Genomic DNA, 22,149 nt, shown 5'->3' on the forward strand with positions numbered 1-22,149 from the left:
ATTTGAGTCTTCCCGCTTTAAACATGATAATAGATCAATTTACCCTGATAGAAAATAAAATCCAATGAGAAGTCTACCAGTAAAAAAGCCATTAATAAACCATCAAGGTAGATGGTACCAAGAAAGAGACTCACTAGGAAGGAAAGGGAAGCAGTATGAAATTCTACAGCATTTGCAGTGCCATCCATGTGGGAGCATGAATTCTTTTCTGTTGCTCTTTGCTGTAATTCCAACTGTGAACTTCTGTTGCTTACTAGAAGATAAATCATCTGTTTTCTATGAACACCATGCTCCTCAAGAAATCAGATTGCTATAATCAATTTTGCAGAGGAAGCTCCAGCATAGTGCAATACCACTGTGATAGTGTTTTCAAACCATTGACTGGGTTGCTGCCGTTATAAAATCCTGGATGAGATGAAAATTTGGAACAATGTTTTGTTTTGTTGTAGCTAACCTATCGTCCGACAGCATCGTTCAACTTCATTCCAGAACTGCAATGTTGTCTGTATTAAATCTTTGCAGTAAGCAGTACAGGCTAACCCAACATCTCCCTGCAGCTTTGGTTGTTAATTGCTGCTGCCTTTGGGGCTGTAAAACTGCCCTCCTGGGACTTGGCAGCCTGTTGTGTAACATGCTGCTAAATAGCTGAGAGGTTCTACGTTTTTTTCTCCTGGGCCTCTCAAAGCCTCCCAAGTGGAGCTCAGATCCATGCCAAATACTGAAACAGCATCTACAATCTCCTGAAATAGCTGCACCTACTGTGATGTCACATGAGAAAGGGGGTTAATGTTCTAGACTTTTAGAATCTTCTAGGTTGATCCTCAGCTCTTTCTTTGACCTCTTTGGTGGTATGCTGATGGGGCACAGCGGGCAAGGTATGCAAAAGGAATGTAGGCTGTGTTTAACTGGTGTGGGCTCATCATCTAGGAAAGCAACTCTCATTGGCTTTCCTGTTGGATGTGACTCATTCTGCAAGGGCCAAAATAAATGTAACACTGTGCATACAATTAGCAATGGCATACATTGTTTTGAAGTGTGAATAGCAGTAAATGAAATGTAAATGGGAGCCCCAATCCATGTTTGGGACCCTGGTGCAGGAGGGAGAGAGCCTGTGCCTTTGTACTGATCCATGGTGATACCCTCATGCCTTCTATTTTCACTGAAAAGAAAGCTGCCATTTATACCAATGGGAGCTTTCCTTCCAGCGCAAATAGCAGGTGCAAACTCCCCAGTCTGGATTGACCGTAAAGCATTAAAACCCCTCTCCCTCCCACCCCAGGTTCTCAGCCTGGGGTTCTGCTACCTATACTTTAAAAACCAATCATGTAATTCCTATTTGTGTGACGGTTGTCACATTTAGTGTAGCCTTACAGAATCCGTCTAATCCAGTACATGTGCTTTGCATTCGTTGTAATGTAAAAATGAATTGGAATTGCCGCTAACTTGGCGGGGGAAAAACAATGTAGCATGTCAACCTGACGGGTTTTAAAACTTAGTTAAACATGGCATTTTTCATCTCTAAACTAAATTATATAAGCCTAAAATCAACCTCCCTGTTTTGCAATTGGAAGGTTACAACTGCAATGCAATTTGAAAGAAGTATCTGGATCGGGGGGGGGGGAGGTCCATGAAAATGCAAAGCCATCAGCTTTCTCTCTCAGGTAAATTGGTGGAAAACATAAGTAAAATTTGAACAGGTAATCTAGAACAAGGACTGGGAACCTGTGGCCTCGACATTATTGGACTCCAGCTCCCATTAGCCCTAGCCAGCATGGCCCGAGGTCAAGGATGATAAGAATTATAGTCCAGCAATGTTTTCCCAGTCTCTGATACAGAAACAAAAACCTAGGGGAGAATAAACATGGCTTCTACATTGTCTTAGGAACTTTCTAAAATTTCTTGGTGGTGTTGGCTTTGCTGACTTTGACAAAGAAATAGACAAATTGCAATGCATCTTAGTCACCACAAGCAGAATCTGCAACAAAATGCTGCAGTGTATCCTCACCCCCCAAGAGGAGTGCTCCTGTTCAGGACTTGAAAGAGCCTGGGACAAGAGCCTTGTAGTGCTATTCAGGCCTCTTGCAGGGTAAGCTTCAGGAATAGAAGGAAATAAAGGACTCCTTTTTCTCCCCCATTCCGCCTTTTCCTGCTGTAAATATGCATGCACATACCATACATATAAAACACACTTAAAGTGCCTCACTTCTTCAAAGAATCTTGGGAACTGCAGTTTATTCCGCACAGAGCTACAATTCCCAGCACCCTTAACAAACTGTAGTTCCCAGAATTACTCGAGTGAAGTCATGTGCTTTAAATGTACGGTGTGTAGTATGCAGCCATATAATATTGGAGGGCTGTCATGCCCCAGTCCCCAACCCTAATTTCTCCCATGTTACTAACTATAAGCAATTCAATTCTCTCTTCATCTGCCATCCATTTTATGTTTATTTTATTGTATTTGGTTTTGTTTTCAACTGGCATAGGAACATTACAAACATTCAGTGGGTTGTATTTAACTAAGTCCTATTCATGGTGGACCCATTGAAATAAATGAACCTAAGTTAGTCATGTCTATAAACTTCTGTGGGTTTTCTCTGAGTAAGAGTAGCATTGAATGCCACCCAGTGTCTGTAATTGCTCTCAGCTTGATTGGTAGACTCAGACAGTGTACCTGACTTCTAGTTTCTTTACCCCCACCACCGATACGTTCAGCTGTAAGTTCAAAAGAACTTTCGGGTTTGTACGTAGCTTTCTTCTAATTCACAAACTTATATATTCTTCCTACCTAGGGCATCTCCTGAGTAATGGGGTGGCTACATTTGCTTCCAGACTGCTGGGTACTCAACCACCTGAATTTCCTCTTAGAGAGTATGATAGCTAAATGAACCTTCATCTTTCAAAGGCAGAGAGAGCAAAGTCCTGAAGATAAGCAAGAAATGACCTTCACTTCCATGTTCTGCTTATTAGGGATGGACAAATCTGTCTGTTTTTAGTCTGTGATGCTTTTTGCATATTTTTATTCCTAATTTTCATTTTTTTTATTTATTGATAAGAATATTTATAAACAACTAACTCATAACAAATATCATGATGGTATACAATAAAATCATTTGGACAACATAAAATTATAAGATCATAAAATACATAGCAAATGACCAACATTTAACCCAATTAATTCTCTAAAAAGCACTTGATGAAACAAAAACATTTTCAGCTGTTGATGAAATATCAAAATTGTAGTTGCCTGACTGATTTCAATAGGAACAGTGTTTCAAATTATTATGTTTTCCACACTAATCTGGATTTTTTTAAAGAAAAAAAATACATAGTTTGATTTAAAATTGAGTGAAAAATTCTAATTATTGGAGACTACTAAAAATACATTTTTTCAAGAGTTCTTAATTGACTCATAATGTTGGACAAATATCTTGATTCTTTCTTATTGCAAGAGAGTGTATAAATACTTGCAATAAATTTAGATTTAAACTTCAAGCACATTTTGTGCATGTTCTGAATTTCATCTTACATTGCAAGTTGTAGAATAATTTCTCAGGGAAATGATCTATCTATAATATATTCAAACAGTATAAGATGGATACATATTTTATTTATTTATTTATTTATTTATTGTATTTGTATAACGCCCCATAGCCGAAGCTCTCTGGGCGGTTTACAGTACCTAAAAACACTAAAAACACATATACAAATTTAAAACACATCTTTTAAAAACAATTTAAAAACACAATTTAAACATTTAAAACAATTAAAAAACACATGCTAAAATGCCTGGGAGAAAAGGAAAGTCTTCACCTGGCGCTGAAAAGATAACAGTGATGGCGCCAGGCACACCTTGTCAAAAAAATCATTCCATAATTTGGGGGCCACCACTGAGAAGGCCCTCTCCCTTGTTGCCACCCTCCCAGCTTACCTCGGAGGCACCCGGAGGAGGACCTTAGATGTTGAGCGTAGTGTACGGGATGGTTTGTATCGGGAGAGGCGTTCCATCAGGTATTGTGGTCCCAAGCCGTGTAAGGCTTTGTAGGTTAAAACCAGCACCTTGAATCGAGCTCGGAAACATACAGGCAGCCAATGCAAGTGGGCCAGAATCGGTTGTATATGTTATTTATTATTTATTTATTTATTTATTTAGTTTAATTTATATACCGCCCTAAGCCCGAAGGCTCTCTGGGTAGTGTACAAAAAGATAAAAACAAGCACAATATATAAATACAATAAATGATAAAAAACAAACAAACAAACAATAACGAACCAAACAACATCCAAAATACGGAAATGCTGTTTAAAATACACTTTAAAATGCCTGGGAATATAAAAAGGTTTTCACCTGGCGCCGAAAAGATAGTAGCGTCGGCGCCAGGTGCACCTCATCAGGTAAACTGTTCCACAGTTCGGGGGCCACTACTGAAAAGGCCCTGGTTCTAGTCATCACCCTCCGAGCCTCTCGATGGGATGGTACTCGGAGGAGGGCCTTAGATGTTGAGCGTAGTGTACGGGTAGGTTCATATTGGGAGAGGCGTTCCACCAGGTATTGCGGTCCCATGCCGTGTGATGTTCAGACCATCTGGTCCCTGTTACCAATCTGACTACTGCATTTTGCACAAGCTGCAGTTTCCGAACCATCTTCAAAGGCAGCCCCATGTAGAGCGCATTGCAGTAATCTAACTTGAAGGTTACCAGAGCATGGACAACTGAAGCCAGGTTATCCCTGTCCAGATCGGGACATAGTTGGGCCACCAACTGAAGTTGGTAGAAAGCACTCCGTGCCACCGAGGCTACCTGACCCTCAAGTGACAGAGTTGGTTCTAGGAGAACCCCCAAGCTACGAAGCTGCTCCTTCAGGGGGAGTGCAACCCCATCCAGGACAGGTTGGACATCCACCATCCAGTCAGAAGAACCACCCACTAACAGCATCTCAGTCTTGTCTTGACTGAGCCTCATTTTATTAGCCCTCATCCAGTCCATTGATTGACAGCCTCACCTGAAGAAGATGAAAAGGAGAAATAGAGCTGATTGTCATCAGCATACTGATGGCAACGCACTCCAAAGCTCCGGATGACCAAACCCAATGGTTTCATGTAGATGTTGAACAGCATGGGGAACAGAAATGACCCCTGTGGAACCCCATACTGGAGAGTCCAGGGTGCAGAGCAATGTTCCCCAAGCACCACCTTCTGGAGGCGACCTGCCAAGTAGGAGCGGAACCACTGCAATGCAGTACCTCCCACTCCCAACTCAGCCAGTCTCCCCAGAAGGATACCATGGTCGATGGTATCGAAAGCCACTGAGAGATCAAGGAGAATCAACAGAGTCACACTCACCCTGTCTCTCTCCCGACAAAGGTCATCATGTAGGGCGACCAAGGCTGTTTCCGTGCCAAAACCAGGCCTGAAACCTGACTGAAATGGATCCAGATAATTCGGTCTCATCCAAGAGTGTCTGGAGCTGGCCCGCAACCACTAGTTCCTGGACCTTGCCCAGGAATGGAACATTTGCCACAGGCCTATAGTTATTAAGATTTGGGAGGGGGTGTATAATAATAGAGTAGTGTGTGTGTTTGTGTGTACGTGTGTGTGTTTTAAATCATCTGCAGTTAAACCAGTTGCATGGCCCAATGTTTTAAGGCAGGGATGGGCAGAAGTTAAATCAGGCTTTCTTGGTACATCTCTGGGAGATTTGTAGTGGATTAGAAATCGTTTTGGACCCCCAGATGTTTAACATTTGTCAGCAACAAAAGGGCACCTTTTTGTACCCTAATAAGGTTGCTGAAAGAAATAAAAGGGTAACTCAAAACTCACACACACCCTGTTATTTAATTCTAACTGTATGTCTTTTGTACCTGGCTCTGGTTAATAGATCTTTAGTTTCTAGTGAAAAGCAATGTAAATATGACACACCTCAAGTCTATCCAACGCTTTTTTAAGGACTGAGATGCTATAATTAACTAATGCTGCAATCCTATACATGCTGGGGCTGATAGGAGTTGTAGTGAAGTAACATCTGGTGGGCAAAGGTTTCCCACATCTGCTATACACAGTTACCTTAATAGTCTTATTGAATTTAGTAAGTCCTATTGAATTTAATGAAACATTTCTGACAAGTTATGCATAAGACAATAGTGTAAGATGGCACATCTTACTGATTCAGAGCATGCTTCAAGCCTCAGGTTGCTCACCCTTATAAAAAATGCACCCTCTTGAAAAAAGTTCCTGGTAAACTATTTTTTTCACCTACTTCTAAAAATTGTATCACTGCACATTTTCTTTAACCAGATGCACACATAGATCTATTATCAATGAAGCTGCAATCCTATGCACATCTACGTGGGGATAAGTCTCACTGAAGTCAGTGTCTCTTATCTCTGACGGGATGCATGTTAAATTGCTTGAATTTAAGATGATCATGAGGTTGTGTTTTGTAAGCCATCTTTTTACTCCAACTGGTAATTTTGTTATCTAGTGAACATGTGCCCTTGTGGCATGATCTGGTATCTATAATTCCATTGAGGACTTTGTTTTCAGAGGTTTTTCAGGGTGTGGTAAGTGCATGTAGGAGTGCATTCAGAAGAAATGTTGATCAGGCAAAACAAAACGGTAAGGAGAAGTCACCTTATGGAGGCTTTACAATCAATATGAGAACTGTGCCTTTGTCCTGCTGACACAAGAAGTTCAGTTTTACTGAACTATAGATTGGGCTGCTAGTGGTTTAAAACAGCAAACTGACAGAGACACTCAGACAAAAAATGCATAATTAGACAATCTTTTATTGTTTCTCTGAACAGCTCTGCCTGATGAAGGACCACCTGTTGACACTGAAAAGCCTCCAGTTTTAAAGAAATATAAATTATCTCTATTCAAATATAACTTTTCACAGTATTCTGTATGCCATCCTGTTGAGCCCTGGGCTCCTACTGGGCGGAAGAGCGGGATATAAATCTAATAAATAAAATGAAATACCATATTAGTGACCATGAACATCATTGTGAGCACTGATATAATCCAGTTTAATTTACTTTTTCATTCTATGTTACTTTTGACACTAGGATAAAAATGGGCAATCCCATCTCCTATGAAGAAATCTATGAACTTTCCAGGTTTGAAAATCTGAGATCTATGAATGAGAACTCCCTTTTCTGAATATCTGCACTTTGATTTACTGGGTTCTCTTCCGCTTCAAATGGTTTCAAACACTTTTAAAAACTATTTGACTAGAGGCAACAATAGCATGGTAGAAATATATGTATACTATACAAATCCAGTGTTTTAGATAGTCAAATTTGATTGGTTAAGTAGCATCATGACAACATTGTGTTCACTATACAATCCCTTATTGGGTGGGACTGCATATGTGACTACTGCCAGGAAAAAGAAGACCCAGTAGTTATAAGGAAAAACATGGTACCAAAGCATCAGATCAAAGAGAATAACAACACAGGATTGAAGAATTGTGAAAATTCACAGAATTAAGGGGCTTGGGGAAAATATTTGTTCTCCCAACACTATTTTCAATGCAAGAACTGAAACAGAAACATTTGCTACAGCCCTAGACACGATGCCTCTCTCAAACTACTTTCAATTCTTTTAAAATCTGTTGAATCTTGTCTTTTTTATTCTTTCCCTTTTTCATGAGCAGTATATTATTTTTCTCTTCTTGCTTCATATGAAGTCATAAAATAATTTTGTTAGCAGACAAGATAAACCAGTCCTAACAAGATACACTAGTACATGAAATTTCTGTTAAAAAATAAGGATTAAATTCTAAAATGGTTTCTGCTGAGCTATAGTTTTATCCTCCTGTGTATGGTTTTGCACTCCTCTAGCTTCATGGTTTTTCCAACAAAGGCATCAGCTTCTTATATTGCTGAGAACAAAACAAAAACTGATTACATCAATCAAAAAGAATGAAGGAGGTTAATGATCGTCTTAGGCAGGGCCGGTTCTAAAGGGCTGCCAGGTGGGGCACTGGCCCCAGGGCCCCTGGAGCTACAGGGGGGCCTCCACTCTCCTTCCGTGACCCGTGGAAGCATCTGTGGACTGCCATCCCCCCACTATCCCCCCGCTTTACCTACCTTTCCATTGTTTTTTGCAGCATGCTGATTTGCCATCAATCAAGATGGCAGCCGAGGTTTCCTTAAGGGGCTGAAGCCTCTGCCGCCATCTTGGTTTATGGCACGCATGGGTGCTACACATGCGCATTGCTGCAAAAAACAGCAGAAAGGTAGGTGAAGCGTGGGGATAGCGTGGGGATGGCTGGCGGCACGGAAGCTCCTGTCTTGTTGTCCACGGATGCTTAAGTTCCATGGATCGCAGAAGGGGAGCAGAGGGGCCCAGGGCAGGCTGGTACCCAAGGGCCCCGGCTGGCCCTGGTCTTAGGGTGTAATCCTTTGGCCCTTAAGAGGGCATTCCAGGGGCCATAGGATAGAATGGATATCCCTCTCCAATGTCAGAAACAGAGCTCAGATGTCAGAGAGGAAAAGCCAATGTCAGATTTCCCCTCTCTGCCACCAGTGAAGCCTCCAACACCCTAGTTCAATATCAGTAGGGCCCAAAGGGGTATGTATGTGTGCCAGGAGCAGTTCAGAGAGCAGGAAATGGCTTGGATCTCAAGACAGCAGAGCCACCCTGGTTCCCTGAAACATCCCCAACCTGGGAAGGGGAATGTTAGACATGCTTTTCCACATGTCTAAATTTCTCCCTTTCTTTGCAAACTTTTTAAAAAAAAAAAAAAACCCTAAACATAGAAACAGATAGAGAAACACACAATCATTACTCAAGCTCTGCAGGGCTTTGAATCTGGTGACTGAATTTGCTTTGGTTTTCCTAATTTAGGATTGCACCTGTACCGAGAGCAAGGATGCTCTTATTTGGGCTCTCCCATTTAATTGGTATCTGGGGAAAATGCTGAGTGAATCATATGGTGCTCTGCTCCTGGGGTGGGGAAAGGAGTAAGAACCCCAGTTTATTAAATAAATAAATTTATATCCCACTCTTCCTCCAAAAAAGAGCCCAAGGTGACGTTCGTCTATTGAGGACAGGTTTTGTCTTTGTTAGAGCTACTTTATGAGCTTGGCTCTTGTTCTGCTTCCTTAGCAGAGCCCCTATAAATCACTGGGATATCCTTGCAGTGCTGATGCATTTAATTGTCCTAAACATAAAGTGAACTGGTTCAACTATGATGCACACTCTTGATAGTTGTCAACTTTGATTAAATAAAACCACAACAAAGAGAGGGTTTCCCACTATTGTAGTTAAGAACATGTTTGCTTTTTGAAATGTCAGAGATGCAAACATTTAATTTTCATTGTGGCATAATGCTCTCTGATCTCCAAGTTCTTTCTGTAAATGGTCTCTCCTCCAGAAGAAGAAATTATAATACAGAGATCACCAGAGATTTTTCAGGAAGTGTGGATTTGCCATGTTCAGAAAGAAAAAATGGTCTCTATACCATTCCCTGAGGCTTAGGTATATAGGAATCAGGATGGAGGAGTATTTCATCCAGTCTGCTTTTTAAAGCAAATTAACCTAATTCACAGTTCCTGGAATGCAGTTGGACTGCATTCTCTAATTTTTTTGTGATGCATTTTTTTGTTTTAAAAAATGTGTACAAAAATGAGTATTCTGTGTGGAAATTCATATTTCAGGGGGGCGGGAGGTATACAAAATATGCCTATTTTAGAGGAAGTGTGTACAAAAATCTGTATATAAGAGCTACAAAAAATGGAATAGAACTGACATGGTTGAACATATGCATGACTGGCACGGAGGGGAGATAGGGCTGCTCTGTCCTTCCCTACATAGGAGGCTGCATTTTACTGAGTCAGACACATTGGTCCATCTAGTTCAGTGTTATCTACACATATCTCTCCATGGTTCATATATGGAGACTTTCCCAGCCCTTTCCCAGCCAGGGATTGGAGCTGGGACCTTCTGCATGCAAAACATACTCTCTACCACTGAGTTACAGTCCTCCCCTAGTTGGCTTGAGTCAGAGCGCATTTGAATGACCAGGGACAAAGGGGAATAGGACTCTTCCACCTTTAAAATTCTGTAATAGGACAAATTTCAGTGTCATGCTGAGAGAAAAGAAAAGCCACATTTGCTATAATTTCCTTTTCTATATAGCTTTTAAAAACACAGGAGCCCAAGTTTCTTTGCTCAGACTACTTTCAGCACGACTTAATAGGCAATCTATTCTCAGTGCTCTGTTTCAGGCATGGAAACAAATATGAGGCAGGAGAGTGCCTTTGAACAGGTCCTGAATCCCTTTCCTTTGCCACTGAGTGCCATTCCACACTTTGTAATTTCATTATTATTATTGCTATTATTATCATTATTAATTAAATTTATATCCCGCTTTTCCTCCCAGAAGCCCAGGCCAGTAAACAAATGACAAAACACTAAAACTTCTATAAAATATCTTAAAAACAAAACATCTTTAACAAATCTTTTAATTTTTTAAAAAACAACACTGATATAATTTGGCTTTGCCTTAGTGTACACAGATATGGGCTTATATTGCAATTTGCTGCCCTGTTGGGGTACTCATACTACCCCAAAGAAACTCACATGTTGCTGTACTTCACACATTGGCTAGGATCCAAAGATCCCTGTGTAGAAACAGAAAGCCCTTCTGTGTGTGCACCAGAGCTATTCTGACTCCAGTTCCTGCTGCAACATCTTAAACCGAAAAGAACAACAACCGTGTTCCTGGATGGCTGAAGGAACCCTCCAGAGAAGAATGTGATTAGTGCGTTAGTTACAGGCAAGGGAATCACCATCAAACATCACTAAGCTTTTGCACAGAGACTGTTTGAATTCAAGTGACTATGTTAAAATAATATTTTCCTATGTAGAACTACATGTAGAAAAATAACGTGTAATGGTCCCAAGTTTGCCACAGTCAACTCACACCATTCTGGGATTATGATGAAGGGATTGCAGGCAAGGCCTCTGCCCCAACCTTTGATTACTAAATATCACATTTTAGGATTTGAGAATCATGAAGGGTATGATGAATATATAAAGTTCAAATCTTTAGTTTGTATCCTTTTTATTAAAGCAAATATTTCTCCAATATTAATAAAACTGCAGACTAAAACTAAACTTTATAACATAACACGTGTAAATTGTAACTGAGTTTAAACTTTGGGCTGTGAACTTTCACTGAACTTTCCCCCCAAAACTCAAGTTTTCTGATTTGTTTGTGGAGGTGATATTGATCAGCAGCCAGAAAATCCTGCCTTATTTAATTGCCAAGATATTTCTTCTTCCAGAGACCCCAGACATTTTGCTGCCTGAGACAGAACAGAAGAGAGAGAAGAAAGCCAAGGTACATAGTGCCCACAGTTGGCCAATTTATTTTGGCATCTGAGGCAGAAAATCCTAGAAGCATTTCTTTTCAGGAGTAAAAATACAACTCCAATAGATTAATAATGAACTGCTTGCTGCCATTTCATGACACTCAGATCCAGACAACTGCCTGCAGGAGCCGCTTCATTCTGCCTAATGGTAGGGCCAGCCTCGTGGTATGTTTTTCAGTCATCCTTTCTTTTTCTAATTACCTAAGGTGTTTCTTACTGATAATGCTATCATCTTCTTACCATGCTCAACAGATTGCCACAGATTAACAGAGAATGGACTAGAGGCACATGGCACATTTTACAGGTGAAGCCAAGCAGGTGTGGTCCTGTAAACTGTATGAGCAATTGCTTGGGAACCATGTATAAGCAGCTCTGAGCTCCTCATGGCAAAAGCAGGGAATAAGTATAGTAACTAAATGTGAACAGAGAGTGTTCAGTAAATTCCTGTGGAAAATTGGCAGGCTTCTGCCTGTACTTGGGCATCCACTGCTTGTTATTCAGTAGAGTCTTACATTTTGCATGCTCTTCTTGATTCTCCTGGCCTATTCACTTCCCCTGGTACTCAAACCATCAATTCAGATTAGTTGCTGGCAGTTTCTGATGGCATAGGCAGGCTTTCATTTTTGTATTAGCTCTAATAGTATGGTGTTGTGGATCAATTGCAGAAGCCCAAGCTGTCCTCAGATGTGATTTACTTTAGTATTTATTTTTCTGCTAATTTACAACAACTTTTGTGGGCGGGCATTTGTTGCATAGTGCATTTTAAACTCTTGGTATGCTTCACAAGGGGTTTGTTTGTGTCCACTTCTGAAATACTGTCCTCTAGTGTCCCATTTATTGAAAATCTAACAGCTGGCTTTAGAGCCATTAACATCTGGTTACGAAAATGCTGCACAGAAAATGGTAGCTTTGTGTTATGCTTTCATGTGGTTCACAAGTGCACTGCTCTTAACTTGGTTATTAAGGAAGATCAGGTTAACTGCAGACAAAATGCAAAAGATTTACTCCTGCAGTTTCTTTAGGTATCTTACCTTGTTTTGTTGTCTGTTTCCAGGTATATTTGGGACTTCCTGGTAAATTAAGTAACTAGCATATTCTTAAGGGAGGGAGGGGACCTATCACACCAACATGCCCCCTCATCCTCTATATTTATTTAGTCCCAGCAGTGCTAAGTACATTAGGGAACATAGAAGTGGTATGGTCCCTGTCCAGATCACGTTCAGTCTTGGCTTTGTTGTGGTTGCATGATGAGCTACATCAGGGGTTAGGAACCTCTAGTCATGTGCCTAATTAGACCCAGCATGGATCCCAGTTTGACCCATGAGGCCATTTTCTGTAAACCATGTCCACCTTCCCCACAGCTGACAGGTGTGGGACAGGTAAGGACATCACTACAAAGGATGATTGGGTGCTTAAAGTGAGCTCCCAATTGTTTCTCCACAAGTGGTTCTCACTGACAGTGCCAATCAGCTAATTTGGTGGTGACAGTGAGCCCCCTCACACTCACACGCACTGGGATTGGCTGCACTAATGCAGTTGGGGCTGATGGCAGTTGGAGTCTAATAACACCTGCAGGGCCATAGGTTTCCCATTCCTGGTCTGTGCTAAGGTTGCTCAGTTTCTGACTCACCAAGCCAAATCTATTCCATACCCCTAAGTGTGGCAATCCCTCCAGAGTTTTAATAAACCTCCATTCTAGCATAGATTCTTCCTCCCCCCCAATCCTTTCCCTTCCTTTCCTTTTCTTTTTTTGTGACGTGTCAAACAGTTTTTGACACAATATTTCATTAGGAGTTCTTTAATCCAGTTCCTGCAAGCCAATCAGCTGAAGTAGTCTAATTGGTTTCTCATTAACTAAAAAAGAACTGCTTCTACTAATAATTTATCCTGACTTGTAAATTCAAAGCTGCTTTTATGCTTCATCCTGTCCTCCAAGGATATCATGATCCCATCCCTCTCTGAACAATGAATGCTTGTCATCATAAGGGGCTAGTTCTATCCAGCCACGTGGGCTAGAGCCCTAATTGATTAGCTTGGGCCTCTTGAAATGTGATATGAGTTTTTATAGATCCCCTCTCCTGCTCTGGCTCCTTACCTTTTTCTTTTTCTCTGTCAAGAATATGCAAATCTGTACTCCTCCTACAAGGAGAATCTTCACTTCCTGTTAGAATCTCCTGGGTACTGAGCAGCTGGAACTGGGGCTGAGCAGCTGGAACTTACTCGGCCCATGATGGAAGCAATCTCCCCTCCCTTGCCTCAGAGAATGCTGGTGGGAGCTGCAACCTGTCAACTGCCAACGAGGGAAGCCTGCTTTCAGCAGGGGTGGAGAACCTGCAGCCACAACTACAACTCCCATCATCCCTGTCTTTTGGCCATGTGAATGAGGGCTGATGGAAGTTGGAATCCAATTATGTCTGAAGGGCCACAGGTTCCCCATCCCTGCCTCAGATGATTTTCCCAGCAGACTGCTGGCCCCATCAACAGCAGGAAAGGAGAAGGGTGGGGAATGCTGCCTGGATAATTCTGGTTCCATATGGACAGTTTGTTCCCGTACTAGATATATGTGTGACTTTGTTTGGAGATTCTTTTGTAAGCCACTTTGAGAACCTCTTGGGGTTGCAAAATGGGATATTTGCATTTTAACTAAATAAACACTTTCTCCCTTAATTACATCAGAACATCTGCAGGTCTGATTTTCGGGCTGGTGCTACAATCCTCAAGCCATTCACTTCAAAGACCTCACACTGAGGTCAGCAAGAGGTTAGTTTGGAAGAAATGGTTGGAGGATTGTGACTCCACTATGCCAAATTCCTCCCCCTGGTCCAGAACTGTGCAAACTAAATATACGGAGACACTAATCTGATATCTCATGCTGTTTGAACTTTTCTGGCTGGCTTTATTTCACATTTCAATAGCCACAGGCTTAAATAGTCTATTGATTTCCTTGGCACATATTTGAAGGCCATATTCGTGATCTCTTAATCTCGTAGGAATTAGCACATTCTTACTATTGCACTTGAGGTATTCATAGCTTAAATTAATTCTACATGGTGTAACTATCATCATTTCCTGCCTGCATTAAACTTTAAAATTGTACATTTTGCTTTGCAGACCAAGAGCCCCTACCTGGTTGGTTGGTTTTATAATCCGTAGCTGTGGTTATATTCTCCTGCAGAGGGGTGTGGGGGGGGGAGAGCTGTAGAAACTGATAACAGGCAACACTGGAAACCCCCTTTGAACTGATGCACCCATCATGCCTGGGCACTCTCTCATGCCTGGTCCCGGTACAACCAACAGCTGATACTAAGTCACCCTCCAGGGAAAGAGCCTACAAAACTGGAGGAATATCCAGCAACTCACCACTGTAGCCAGCAAAGAGTGCTTCCAGGTTCCACCCTCAAATGGAAATGGGATTCTGACATAAGCTAAGTGCATGTGGACAAATAGTGAAACGTACTGTGGAGAATTATGGCATTCACTCCCGCAGGATGTGGCAATGGCCACCAACTTGGGAAGCTTTAAAAGAGGATTAGACAAATTCATAGAAGAAAAGGCTATCGATGGCTACTACTCCTGAAGGCTGTGTTCTGCCTCTGCTGTTGAAGGCAGTATGCCTCTGAATACCAGTGGCTGGGAATCAGAGGTCCTGAGAGTGCTGCTGTGTTCATGTCCTCCTTGCAGGATTCCCATGGTCAATTGACTGGCCATTGTGAGAACAGGATACTGGAATAGATGAGCCATTGGCCTGGTCCAGCAGGATCTTCGTATGTTTTTGTGAGTAGCCTTCATATGGAGAGGCAGAAGCCAAAAAGGAACTCTGAGCCCACTTCCTAGAGATCGCGAAACCTACTGCTGAATGAGGAAAGAAAAGTCAGTGCTGCTCCTGCTCTCCCATTACTGAAGTCAAACACTGTTGCTGCTTGATAATTTCACACCCCCTAAATTCACATTGTACATCACAGGAACGTAGGAACCGATATGTACCCAGTCAGGCCATCTCACTCAGCAGCTCTCCCAGTTTTCTAGTCTATCCAATCCTACCTAGGACTTTCTGCATGGAAAGCCTGTGCTCTGCCATTGCGGCTATACCCCTTCCCCACAGGAGCAGTGTACCAGGAGTCTGATTGTACCATGGGTGAGGTTACAAATGACATGCAAAGCCAAGTTTTGTCAAGTGACATCTAGTAAAGGTGTTTTTAATTAGGAATTAGTTCCTCAACTGCTGATAATTTTGTGGTGCTTATGATTTTAAACACTGTTTTTAGGCCTATGTTTTATCATCTTTAAAAAAAAAAACTGCTCCAGGGTCAGAGAGAGAGAGAAAAACAGGGTAGGCCAATCAGCTCCAGCACAGGGATTAGTCAGGCAGCTCCAACCACAGCAACATCTGCTTGACCAGTGGTGGCTGGTGGCTCCATGTCAGTGGGGCAGTGGAATCCACTCCATGTTTTCCTAGGAGATGTCCAAGGTGCTGAAACCTATTTGGGGCAGAGGTTTCACACCTTGGACAGCTCCGGGGAGAACCCAGAGTGGATTCCACTGCTCCGCTAACATGGACACTGTGCTTGACACCTGTAAAACCAACTGTTTCAGAGGCTTTTCAGACTTATTCCTGGAGAGCTGAACATGGTGAATGCATTTCCAGAGTGACTTCACTGTTTTTTTTAAATGATGAATGTTTTCTAAGTATGTAGAGAATCCGAAATAGATAGATGTCTACCTCTGTACATCTCAAAATAGATATGTAAACATCCCTTTTCCTTGTTATGTTAGATACATGAATGAGTTCCTTTGGGAAACAAGAAAGGAAGGACTTACCAAGCATTCCTTTGCCATACTCTTTCAGACCTGGCTCCTGAAGAATGTATGGACTGGAGCTTTGTGTACAGGCTAGGTGTGCATAGTGAGAATATTAAAAATTAAAGGAGGCTCATGAAATTCTGCTGCCCTGTTGGATGACATGAGAGCACACAAGTGTATCTGACATTCTTCAGCTGAGATCAAAATGTAGCTTGCAGAACCTAAAAGCTGGTCCCTTGCGTATACATATTTGAACCATTACTCTTACCGCCCACAGGCAAAGAAATTTCACAAATCCATGGCCACAGCGTGCCAATTACTGCTCCCTGCGTGTCACTGCATTCAGGACAATACAGAACAATAGGAAATGAATTCCAAGCCCTCTATCGAGATTGTGCTAGTGTTTTCTAAATGCTGCAGACCTGCTAGCACCAAGAGCAGGATAATATTAGCTGAACAAGAGCTGCTAAGTTGAGAGTCTGGAGAGAAGGTTAAGTCACTTGGTTTCCTGCTTTCGTCTCTTCACTCCTTCATCTTCACAAGCTGTCTTGGGCTCAAGCAGCATAAATGTGACAGATAGTGGAATGAAAGTTTCATACTGTAGACAAGCCATTCCTATCTAAGCTAAATTATACTAAGCTTGACCGTTGTTCACCTATATAGACAGTGCAATCTTTTACATATCTACTCAGAAATAAACCTAGTTGTGTTCAGCTCTGAGAGTACATGATTGCAATGCCCCCATGTTGGCAAGTTAACAGCAGAGAATGCCTGGGGAATATACTGTAAAAAAATGTAGGTACAGCACGTCCTGCAAGTACCCAGCAATGACTGTGTAGCTTGTGAATGTCAAAGCCTTCCTAACTTTTCTCGAAAGGTCTTCCCCTGCCATACTGATGGGCAAGGGGCCAGCACGGGGAGGGCCGCAGTTCAGTGGTAGAACATTGCCACCCTGGGCTCCTACTGGGAGAAAGGGCTGGATATAAATCTAATTAATTAATTAATTAATAAACATCTGCTTTACTTGTAGAAGGTCCCAGGTTGCATCCCCAATATCTCCAGGTAGGACTAGGACAGAATTCTGCCTGAAACTCCAGAGAACCACTGCCAGTCAGTGTAGACAGTACTGAGCTAGATGGACCAATGGTCTGAGTTGGTATAAGGCAGCTTCCTATCTTTCTATGCATCCGTAGGCAGGATGTCGTTCCAGCTATATATAGTTTCTAATGGCTTAATGAAAACACTCATTCCCTGAATAAAACTCTATGCAGATGTTCTTTGAACTCATCCTGAATGACTGGATGCTTATGAAGAAACTGCTCGGAAAAAGAAAACAGTTCAGTACCAATGTCTCTCCTCGAGGATGTTTATGGAAACCCTGAAACCTCTCACCACTCTTTGCCAATAAATTCCTTGGGGCAAAGGAAACATAGCCATCATTTCTGTGATGAAAGGATTTTCCTTCCAAACTCAAGGTCGTAATCAAAATGTCTGCACTTCCTCAACCTCCCACCACCTGCAATGGAAACAGCATTGGGAAATGAATATCTGCAGCTTATTTCTTGACTAAAGCAAAAGTAGGTCTTAAATGTGAGTACTTTGCACAGATTCTGAGTATGTGTCAAGAAGGAAGCATGTTCAGTTAAAGACTTTTTCAGATTATTATCACAAGACCACTAATCATGTTTGCGTAATACGCTACAAATTCCACTTTGAAGAGTATATTCATTTTCACAAGTGGTAGATAGGAATACAGACGATTTTAGGGTGCAGTTGACAAAGAGCTGAAGTCCAGAATGAGATGGTGAAACTATCAACCACTTTTTGAATGCTTTGACAAGTTATTGTCAAAGGGTGAGAGTGCAGTTCACTACTTTCTGGGAAATTTCTTTGAAATGTACAGTTGAGCCAGGAGGTTGTAGGCCAGGGGTTGCCAGCCTTTTGAGGCTCCTGGGCACAGTTGCAAACTGGAGAAACTGTTGTGGGCTCTGCACTATGCACATATTTCAACTATGCACAAGCATGCACACTCATTTCCCCTCCCTGCTAGCATTTAACCTTAAAAGTGTAGTTTTGCTTTTTTCCCCAAGTCTAATTGAGGGATGGGATTGGCCATCATGGAGAGTACAGCTGGGGAGATAAGGATTAACCTTTCAAGCCTAATTTCAGTGGGGAAGGAATGGAAAGATGCTACGGATACCAGGGAAGGTCTCTGAAGGCACATTGTAGGCTGTGATCTCATCACCTGGTTACAGCATGACAGTCATGTGGCAGTGTCATCACTTCACCTCTAATCTGAATATGGTAGATGTGAAATATAACCAGCAATGGGTTAGGAACTGAAGTACTTTCATTTTATTCTGTCCCATAGAAATCAGTGGGTATAAAAGCTGTGTTTAACCGTCCTCTGTGTCATTGATTTCTAGTGCAACTTGGAAACATCTAGCTTTTTCTGAATTATACTGGCATTCATACACAATTTTTTTACCTTGGGTTTGCTTGAGAATTCTTAGTTGATGTCTTTGAATCCCAATATTCAAAGGGAATAATAGGTGAAACTGCCGTTCTTGGTCAAGACTTTCCTTTTAAATGTGCTAAATCTGGGGCAGGAGGGGGCCACACATGACAATGAAAAATCTGTAAATGGATCTCCATAAGCCCCCCTCCCCCAATTCAGAGCTGGGCTGTAGTGCTGCTAAAATTGTCAAACCCTTCCTCTCCAATACACATTGTCCCCTGGAGCTGTTACTTGCCACAACCTCAATCTGAATAAGAGGGAGTCCCTTGATGCTGCATTTATGATTTAAAAATAAAAGTGGAGAATGCAGTCCTAGATTTTTCAAATATCTTGTTCAGCCCTCAGCAAGTGTGTGTGTGCATGCACACACCCCCTTTTGCAAGTCAAAACCAAGATTGCAATAAGTATCTTAGAGCTGATTAATTAGAAAGCTACCATTTTTACTAGCTTAATCCATAAGATTTATGGAATGCTAGCTTATTCAATAAGACTATAGATTTTTTTCTAAGCCTTTGGCCATTTAAAGCTATATTACTCCAGTAAAAGAGTACATATAACTTCATTCAGGAAAAAGGTGCAAACTTTTATGTGTTTACAATTAACAATCCAACTGGCAGTATTTCCTTTTTGGAGGAAGTGTCAGTCAAAGAGTAGCCACTCTGAGCACTGATTGGCTTCACTAACTGATCGGATGACTATCCATGGCTCCATCCTTTTCAGTCTTTGCCAATAGGAGAAACAGCATATTTTAAAGTTATGGCTTGTAAATAGAACAAGGGAACGTGTTTGGAACTTGATAAACCAGGATGAGAAGTGCCCAAAAGCACAGCTGTTTTGGAGCAGACACTTAACAAGCCATTGATCAAGCAATAATACTAGAAGAGACTTGATAATGCACTTTATTGTACTGCATAGGTTTTGCCAAAAGCCATAGACAGAGGCTACTGTGTTACAAATTCAAGAATACAACAGATGGGAACCAGAAACGTCCTCACAGTTGCATATTCCAACCTCACAAATGTGGAATAGTACAAGTGCAATGTACAACTTCAGTATATTTGTAGGCAGAAAATGTGTGGGAAATCAGAACTGTGTTAGTGAGCTTTTTTCCAAGGATATTGACAGCAGCATTGAAGAAAAGTTGGCCTAATATACTGCTGAACTACAGTCAGTGTTTACTTCCTGAGACAGAACATATTGCCAGAGTTAGAGATTATCTTCTTGCAACTGTTTTTTGATACCTTTTTTTGTTTCTGCTGTCAGCCCCCCTTCCTCCCCCAGTGGTATTTTGAGGGGCTAAAAAACAAAGCTTAGGAAGTCCTGAGTTCAAATTTCACATCGGCCACGAATTCACTAGGTAGCCTTGGGTGACAAGCCATTCTCAGCCAGAGCTTGGAAGATTACTTTTAAAAAGTAATAAGTTACAGTTACATGGCCCCCAAAAGCAGTAATTACCGTTACAATTACAATTGCTCTGAAAGTAACTGATTGCTTTACTTTTACTCAAAAGTAATTGTACAATTACATTTTAGTTACTTTTTAAAAAAACAAATTGCCTACAAGGTGCTGGCCTTGGCTGCTGCACATCTAAGTAGCCTAAAACAACATTAAAAATAAGTGCACACAAACAGAGGGTAGTAGAATATTTTTTTTTCTCCATAAGATTAACAGAATGGCATAACAGAATCTCACATCCCCTCACCCCACCCCCAGCAGTGATGATACCCCAACACACATATTTTCTGTATATATATATATATATATATATATATTGCCTCCAGCTCTTTTCTCCTTCTACTCCTGTCAATTTTTAAACAATTGTTTTCTCCACGCCGTCTCGCTCTCCACCTCCTCCCTTGTTGCCTCTTAAGCACCCATAGAGCATGAAGGAAGAAAATGCTGCACAGAAGCCCAATTTGAAGCACATGATTTTTATTCACAAATCAGAGGAGCAGAAGACTTCCCCTGCTCCCCCCCAAGTAATGCACAAAAGTAATGCTGGAAACTTTAAAATTACTCCTCAAAAGTAATGAAGTTATTACTCGTTCTATTACCAGCAAAATGTAATGAAGTTACCCACTCGTTACTCAAAAAAGTAATAAATTGCAAGTAATTCATTACTTGTAACTAGTTACTTCCAAGCTCTGCTCTCAGCTTCATCACAACTCCATCAGCAATACTGACTTACCTTACAAGTTTGTAGTAAAGGATTGCAGCTAGAAAATGCATGTGGAGCACTTTGAACTCTTGAAAGTGCCGGACAAATATTGTTGATTATGATATATGAACAAGAGTTATAAAACTGTTGCATTATAGCTAGTAATATAGCTCCTTGTCAGCCTGTGTCTATGACTGTGTAGTTTGATTTGTGAACGCTGAATGATACTAATCTAAATGAAAAGCTGTTCATTTGTGAGTGGTTTTGAGAAAGGTTGAGGAATGTGTGTGAATCATTGCATTCATCAATGAATGCCCATCAAAATTTCCCTAGGCTGCTACAGGAAAAGATTGGGTGAGTGAGGATTTTTTTAAAAATGGTCAAGGGCAGGGATGTGAACCCTATTGAACTCTAATTCCCATCAGCCTCCACCAGCATGGGCAATGGTCAAGGATAATGGGAGTTATAATGCAGCAACATCTGGAGGGAAATGGATTCCACATCACTGGTCTATGGGGAAACAATTGGAATCCTAAAATAGAAATGTAAATTATTAGGTACAATTGAATTATTAGTTTAAACTTTCTGATCATGCCCTCTTTGCAATCAAATCACTATTTCATTCATATTGGAGTAAGTTTATTATAGCACTATAAGAAAACCATGCTGTGTGGTTTGTTGATTGCATCTGTTTTGGGCCAAGTTTGTATAAGAAGAAATTTTGAATGTTGGGGTAGAATGAGAAAGAAGCAAAAATTGTGCACCCCGAGGGTAAACCAAATACACATATAACCTGAAATGATTAAAATATAAATACCCTGAAATAAATCAAGACATTCCTCCAATAGTTTTGTAGCTTGTGCAATTTCCTAGCATTAAGGCAAAACTTAATTAAGGCATTTTACCCTCTGGCTTTTACCTTTTTGTCCCCTTGGGATATCGAATATTCTGTGCAGCACTACTTGACTGATACATTTAATCAAAATTTATACAGATGAAAAATGAGAGGCATGAACAAAATTGATTTAAATGCAAGCCAAGACTAACAGGCTCTCCTCAGATGCAGTGGAAAATCTGGTTTTGTGCAGCCTGCAATCTGTAAGATATTGAGACAGAACAGCTTAAATTTTGGTCTAATGAATTTTTTTTACACGGTAATTGCAAAATGCTAAACTGGGTTTTTTCTTCTTTGTGGATTTCACTGCAATGAACATTATTGCTAAGACTTAAGAGATATAATATTATGGGGGCTGTGGGAACTCTAGATGTACTGCAATGATGCTACAAACATCTTGC

At 41.1% G+C, this 22,149-nt stretch overlaps 1 protein-coding gene across 2 annotated transcripts in view; it reads left to right on the top strand.

Moving 5' to 3' along the window:
* The window catches only part of KCNIP1 (potassium voltage-gated channel interacting protein 1), a 161,781-nt gene that overhangs the window by 78,885 nt on the left and 60,747 nt on the right, over positions 1 to 22,149 (top strand). The window lies entirely within an intron of this gene.

This window comes from Rhineura floridana, chromosome 3 (assembly GCF_030035675.1).
Source record: "Rhineura floridana isolate rRhiFlo1 chromosome 3, rRhiFlo1.hap2, whole genome shotgun sequence".
In the NCBI taxonomy this organism is placed as follows: domain Eukaryota; kingdom Metazoa; phylum Chordata; class Lepidosauria; order Squamata; family Rhineuridae; genus Rhineura; species Rhineura floridana.